Source organism: Schistocerca nitens, chromosome 2, assembly GCF_023898315.1.
Source record: "Schistocerca nitens isolate TAMUIC-IGC-003100 chromosome 2, iqSchNite1.1, whole genome shotgun sequence".
NCBI lineage: Eukaryota > Metazoa > Arthropoda > Insecta > Orthoptera > Acrididae > Schistocerca > Schistocerca nitens.
The window spans coordinates 40,304,918-40,310,917 of NC_064615.1; the positions used below are offsets into that span (position 1 = coordinate 40,304,918).

Below are 6,000 nucleotides of genomic sequence, written 5' to 3' on the forward strand. Positions count from 1 at the left end.
ACAAGAAAAGGCCGTTCCCTAGCAACGGCTACGCTGTGCATTTCACCCTCAGGGGAAGCTAATGATATGCTCCAGGCGAGAATCAAACTAACCAACTTAACACTGTGATACGTACGCGCTTTCTACTTCTGTACTGGCACACATATGCTCAATCGTCTCTGGATCGTCAGTAAGTACGTCACATTACATATTTCTTTGATCACGCTGCTGTAAATTAAAGGGCAGTTTTTTCAATGGATGTCAGTTCTGCTTCTAGTTACGCTACATCGCCCTAGCAGCACCTACACACTGCGTTCAGATGTGCTCACCTCCGCCCTGGCGTAGAGCGCCTACAGCGTCATCGCCTTCGGCCTCTGGTGGCAGGAGGGTAGCCGACACATCGCGGCGTGAGTGAAACGCAGCGCAAGGCGGTGGTGGTGTAACGGTCAGCATGGTTGCTTCCCAAGCAGTTGATCCGGGTTCGACTCCCGGCCACCGCACGAAACGTAAATTTTTCTTCTAGGGATATTCCACGTAACGTAACGCGATCCTCGAACCTGAGAACTGTCGCGCTACGAATAGTTTTCCTTCGCCCCACGTCTCACTCCGTGTAGCCAGTGCGCTAGTCGCCGGATTTCGTTTCACAGCATCGTGTGTCTCCATGTGTCGACTTGTCTCGACTTTGCTCGGCTGACGCGAAAGCTGACGCTTGGAAACGGGCATATATGTAGAGGGCAGGCGCGAGAAACGACTGTGAGAGACCAAAAAACGACAAACACACGACAGAACCTTTCATTTTATTGTGGCCACAGATTCGCGCCTTAGTGTACCGAGAGGCAAGAGTGGCGTCAGCGTGCTGAACAGCATCATTAACGCTAAGCAGCAACGAAACCGAAGTAAAAAGGCAAAAGGAAAGAAGCCAAACGCAGGTCGAGCTCCCAGCTGGTCACCCACCCAACTACTAACCACACACAACGGTTCTTAACTCCAATGAACAGCCGAGAACCGCTGCACTCAGCGTGCTACGGCCGCTAGCCACAACGCCAGCAAACGTGCAGACATCTTGCTTCTTGTGCATATCACTTGGTATTTACCTGGCAGTGTCTCGCTGGGGGAAGCACTGTCTTTTACGAGAGAAAAATTAAATGGCACTTGCTGCGATCGAATACATGGCCTTTGTGTTCACACCACGACGCTCTAACCTACTCAGCTGACGACCTATGCAATGGGGCCACGTCAGCAGTCCAGTACCCGGTCCACCGGCTCATCCACCTTCGTTACTGCCCTGCCAGTCATTTAAACACGTATCTGTTTTCGTTGACTTTTGCTTTCTTGACGTTGGACCCAAAAAGCACAACACAAAGAAAACGTAAACGCCGTGAGAATAGCCAAGACTCAGCAAACGAAAGAATGTTCGGCTACCGGGAATCGAATCCGGGCCGCCTGGCTGAAAGCCATGTCTCCCAACAGCTTTCCATTCCTTCTGACCGCCGGGCAATCAGACTTGCAGGGCAAGCTCCGTAACCACTGCCGTCTCTAATAATATCTCTCGAACCTGTTTGCGCGTAATTGACTTGCTTTCCCGCACGAAGGAAATGGCCAGTTAAGGAATATTTAAAATTCATTGTCAGATGTGGGGTTCGAACCCACGCTCCCGTTCGGGAACCAGAGCTTAAATCTGGCGCCTTAGACCGCTCGGCCAATCTGACTTGTGAGCGCAAACGACCTGCTGCTGTCGTTCCTAGCAACATCTCCAGAGCCTTACTGCGAAATGTGCTTGTTTTTTCTTGTGTGAAGGAAATACGTTTTTTTAGAGTATTTTAGACGAGTTGTCAGATGTGAGGTTGCACCCCACCCTCACTTTCGGGAGCCAGAGCTTAAATATGGCGCCTGACACCGTTGTTTTCCGTCGCCTTCTGTCTTAAGTGGAACGAGCAGAACTCCAACTATCAATTTTTACATTGTCGCAGAGAAAACAACGAATGACAAGAAAAGGCCGTTCCCTAGCAACGGCTACGCTGTGCATTTCACCCTCAGGGGAAGCTAATGATATGCTCCAGGCGAGAATCAAACTAACCAACTTAACACTGTGATACGTACGCGCTTTCTACTTCTGTACTGGCACACATATGCTCAATCGTCTCTGGATCGTCAGTAAGTACGTCACATTACATATTTCTTTGATCACGCTGCTGTAAATTAAAGGGCAGTTTTTTCAATGGATGTCAGTTCTGCTTCTAGTTACGCTACATCGCCCTAGCAGCACCTACACACTGCGTTCAGATGTGCTCACCTCCGCCCTGGCGTAGAGCGCCTACAGCGTCATCGCCTTCGGCCTCTGGTGGCAGGAGGGTAGCCGACACATCGCGGCGTGAGTGAAACGCAGCGCAAGGCGGTGGTGGTGTAACGGTCAGCATGGTTGCTTCCCAAGCAGTTGATCCGGGTTCGACTCCCGGCCACCGCACGAAACGTAAATTTTTCTTCTAGGGATATTCCACGTAACGTAACGCGATCCTCGAACCTGAGAACTGTCGCGCTACGAATAGTTTTCCTTCGCCCCACGTCTCACTCCGTGTAGCCAGTGCGCTAGTCGCCGGATTTCGTTTCACAGCATCGTGTGTCTCCATGTGTCGACTTGTCTCGACTTTGCTCGGCTGACGCGAAAGCTGACGCTTGGAAACGGGCATATATGTAGAGGGCAGGCGCGAGAAACGACTGTGAGAGACCAAAAAACGACAAACACACGACAGAACCTTTCATTTTATTGTGGCCACAGATTCGCGCCTTAGTGTACCGAGAGGCAAGAGTGGCGTCAGCGTGCTGAACAGCATCATTAACGCTAAGCAGCAACGAAACCGAAGTAAAAAGGCAAAAGGAAAGAAGCCAAACGCAGGTCGAGCTCCCAGCTGGTCACCCACCCAACTACTAACCACACACAACGGTTCTTAACTCCAATGAACAGCCGAGAACCGCTGCACTCAGCGTGCTACGGCCGCTAGCCACAACGCCAGCAAACGTGCAGACATCTTGCTTCTTGTGCATATCACTTGGTATTTACCTGGCAGTGTCTCGCTGGAGGAAGCACTGTCTTTTACGAGAGAAAAATTAAATGGCACTTGCTGCGATCGAATACATGGCCTTTGTGTTCACACCACGACGCTCTAACCTACTCAGCTGACGACCTATGCAATGGGGCCACGTCAGCAGTCCAGTACCCGGTCCACCGGCTCATCCACCTTCGTTACTGCCCTGCCAGTCATTTAAACACGTATCTGTTTTCGTTGACTTTTGCTTTCTTGACGTTGGACCCAAAAAGCACAACACAAAGAAAACGTAAACGCCGTGAGAATAGCCAAGACTCAGCAAACGAAAGAATGTTCGGCTACCGGGAATCGAATCCGGGCCGCCTGGCTGAAAGCCATGTCTCCCAACAGCTTTCCATTCCTTCTGACCGCCGGGCAATCAGACTTGCAGGGCAAGCTCCGTAACCACTGCCGTCTCTAATAATATCTCTCGAACCTGTTTGCGCGTAATTGACTTGCTTTCCCGCACGAAGGAAATGGCCAGTTAAGGAATATTTAAAATTCATTGTCAGATGTGGGGTTCGAACCCACGCTCCCGTTCGGGAACCAGAGCTTAAATCTGGCGCCTTAGACCGCTCGGCCAATCTGACTTGTGAGCGCAAACGACCTGCTGCTGTCGTTCCTAGCAACATCTCCAGAGCCTTACTGCGAAATGTGCTTGTTTTTTCTTGTGTGAAGGAAATACGTTTTTTTAGAGTATTTTAGACGAGTTGTCAGATGTGAGGTTGCACCCCACCCTCACTTTCGGGAGCCAGAGCTTAAATATGGCGCCTGACACCGTTGTTTTCCGTCGCCTTCTGTCTTAAGTGGAACGAGCAGAACTCCAACTATCAATTTTTACATTGTCGCAGAGAAAACAACGAATGACAAGAAAAGGCCGTTCCCTAGCAACGGCTACGCTGTGCATTTCACCCTCAGGGGAAGCTAATGATATGCTCCAGGCGAGAATCAAACTAACCAACTTAACACTGTGATACGTACGCGCTTTCTACTTCTGTACTGGCACACATATGCTCAATCGTCTCTGGATCGTCAGTAAGTACGTCACATTACATATTTCTTTGATCACGCTGCTGTAAATTAAAGGGCAGTTTTTTCAATGGATGTCAGTTCTGCTTCTAGTTACGCTACATCGCCCTAGCAGCACCTACACACTGCGTTCAGATGTGCTCACCTCCGCCCTGGCGTAGAGCGCCTACAGCGTCATCGCCTTCGGCCTCTGGTGGCAGGAGGGTAGCCGACACATCGCGGCGTGAGTGAAACGCAGCGCAAGGCGGTGGTGGTGTAACGGTCAGCATGGTTGCTTCCCAAGCAGTTGATCCGGGTTCGACTCCCGGCCACCGCACGAAACGTAAATTTTTCTTCTAGGGATATTCCACGTAACGTAACGCGATCCTCGAACCTGAGAACTGTCGCGCTACGAATAGTTTTCCTTCGCCCCACGTCTCACTCCGTGTAGCCAGTGCGCTAGTCGCCGGATTTCGTTTCACAGCATCGTGTGTCTCCATGTGTCGACTTGTCTCGACTTTGCTCGGCTGACGCGAAAGCTGACGCTTGGAAACGGGCATATATGTAGAGGGCAGGCGCGAGAAACGACTGTGAGAGACCAAAAAACGACAAACACACGACAGAACCTTTCATTTTATTGTGGCCACAGATTCGCGCCTTAGTGTACCGAGAGGCAAGAGTGGCGTCAGCGTGCTGAACAGCATCATTAACGCTAAGCAGCAACGAAACCGAAGTAAAAAGGCAAAAGGAAAGAAGCCAAACGCAGGTCGAGCTCCCAGCTGGTCACCCACCCAACTACTAACCACACACAACGGTTCTTAACTCCAATGAACAGCCGAGAACCGCTGCACTCAGCGTGCTACGGCCGCTAGCCACAACGCCAGCAAACGTGCAGACATCTTGCTTCTTGTGCATATCACTTGGTATTTACCTGGCAGTGTCTCGCTGGAGGAAGCACTGTCTTTTACGAGAGAAAAATTAAATGGCACTTGCTGCGATCGAATACATGGCCTTTGTGTTCACACCACGACGCTCTAACCTACTCAGCTGACGACCTATGCAATGGGGCCACGTCAGCAGTCCAGTACCCGGTCCACCGGCTCATCCACCTTCGTTACTGCCCTGCCAGTCATTTAAACACGTATCTGTTTTCGTTGACTTTTGCTTTCTTGACGTTGGACCCAAAAAGCACAACACAAAGAAAACGTAAACGCCGTGAGAATAGCCAAGACTCAGCAAACGAAAGAATGTTCGGCTACCGGGAATCGAATCCGGGCCGCCTGGCTGAAAGCCATGTCTCCCAACAGCTTTCCATTCCTTCTGACCGCCGGGCAATCAGACTTGCAGGGCAAGCTCCGTAACCACTGCCGTCTCTAATAATATCTCTCGAACCTGTTTGCGCGTAATTGACTTGCTTTCCCGCACGAAGGAAATGGCCAGTTAAGGAATATTTAAAATTCATTGTCAGATGTGGGGTTCGAACCCACGCTCCCGTTCGGGAACCAGAGCTTAAATCTGGCGCCTTAGACCGCTCGGCCAATCTGACTTGTGAGCGCAAACGACCTGCTGCTGTCGTTCCTAGCAACATCTCCAGAGCCTTACTGCGAAATGTGCTTGTTTTTTCTTGTGTGAAGGAAATACGTTTTTTTAGAGTATTTTAGACGAGTTGTCAGATGTGAGGTTGCACCCCACCCTCACTTTCGGGAGCCAGAGCTTAAATATGGCGCCTGACACCGTTGTTTTCCGTCGCCTTCTGTCTTAAGTGGAACGAGCAGAACTCCAACTATCAATTTTTACATTGTCGCAGAGAAAACAACGAATGACAAGAAAAGGCCGTTCCCTAGCAACGGCTACGCTGTGCATTTCACCCTCAGGGGAAGCTAATGATATGCTCCAGGCGAGAATCAAACTAACCAACTTAACACTGTGA

At 50.4% G+C, this 6,000-nt stretch overlaps 6 non-coding genes across 6 annotated transcripts; 3 read left to right on the forward strand and 3 right to left on the reverse strand.

The window, feature by feature from the left end:
- Nucleotides 1-407: 407 nt before the first annotated feature.
- Nucleotides 408-479, forward strand: Trnag-ccc (transfer RNA glycine (anticodon CCC)). The gene has a single exon. It is a non-coding gene; the product is annotated as a tRNA-Gly (tRNA).
- Nucleotides 480-1,604: 1,125 nt separating this feature from the next.
- On the reverse strand, nucleotides 1,605-1,688 carry Trnal-uaa (transfer RNA leucine (anticodon UAA)). Its single transcript has one exon. It is a non-coding gene; the product is annotated as a tRNA-Leu (tRNA).
- A 683-nt stretch (nucleotides 1,689-2,371) lies between these two features.
- Trnag-ccc (transfer RNA glycine (anticodon CCC)) lies at nucleotides 2,372-2,443 on the forward strand. The gene has a single exon. It is a non-coding gene; the product is annotated as a tRNA-Gly (tRNA).
- A 1,125-nt stretch (nucleotides 2,444-3,568) lies between these two features.
- Trnal-uaa (transfer RNA leucine (anticodon UAA)) lies at nucleotides 3,569-3,652 on the reverse strand. Its single transcript has one exon. It is a non-coding gene; the product is annotated as a tRNA-Leu (tRNA).
- A 683-nt stretch (nucleotides 3,653-4,335) lies between these two features.
- On the forward strand, nucleotides 4,336-4,407 carry Trnag-ccc (transfer RNA glycine (anticodon CCC)). Its single transcript has one exon. It is a non-coding gene; the product is annotated as a tRNA-Gly (tRNA).
- Nucleotides 4,408-5,532: 1,125 nt separating this feature from the next.
- Trnal-uaa (transfer RNA leucine (anticodon UAA)) lies at nucleotides 5,533-5,616 on the reverse strand. The gene has a single exon. It is a non-coding gene; the product is annotated as a tRNA-Leu (tRNA).
- Between the last annotated feature and the right edge of the window lie 384 nt (nucleotides 5,617-6,000).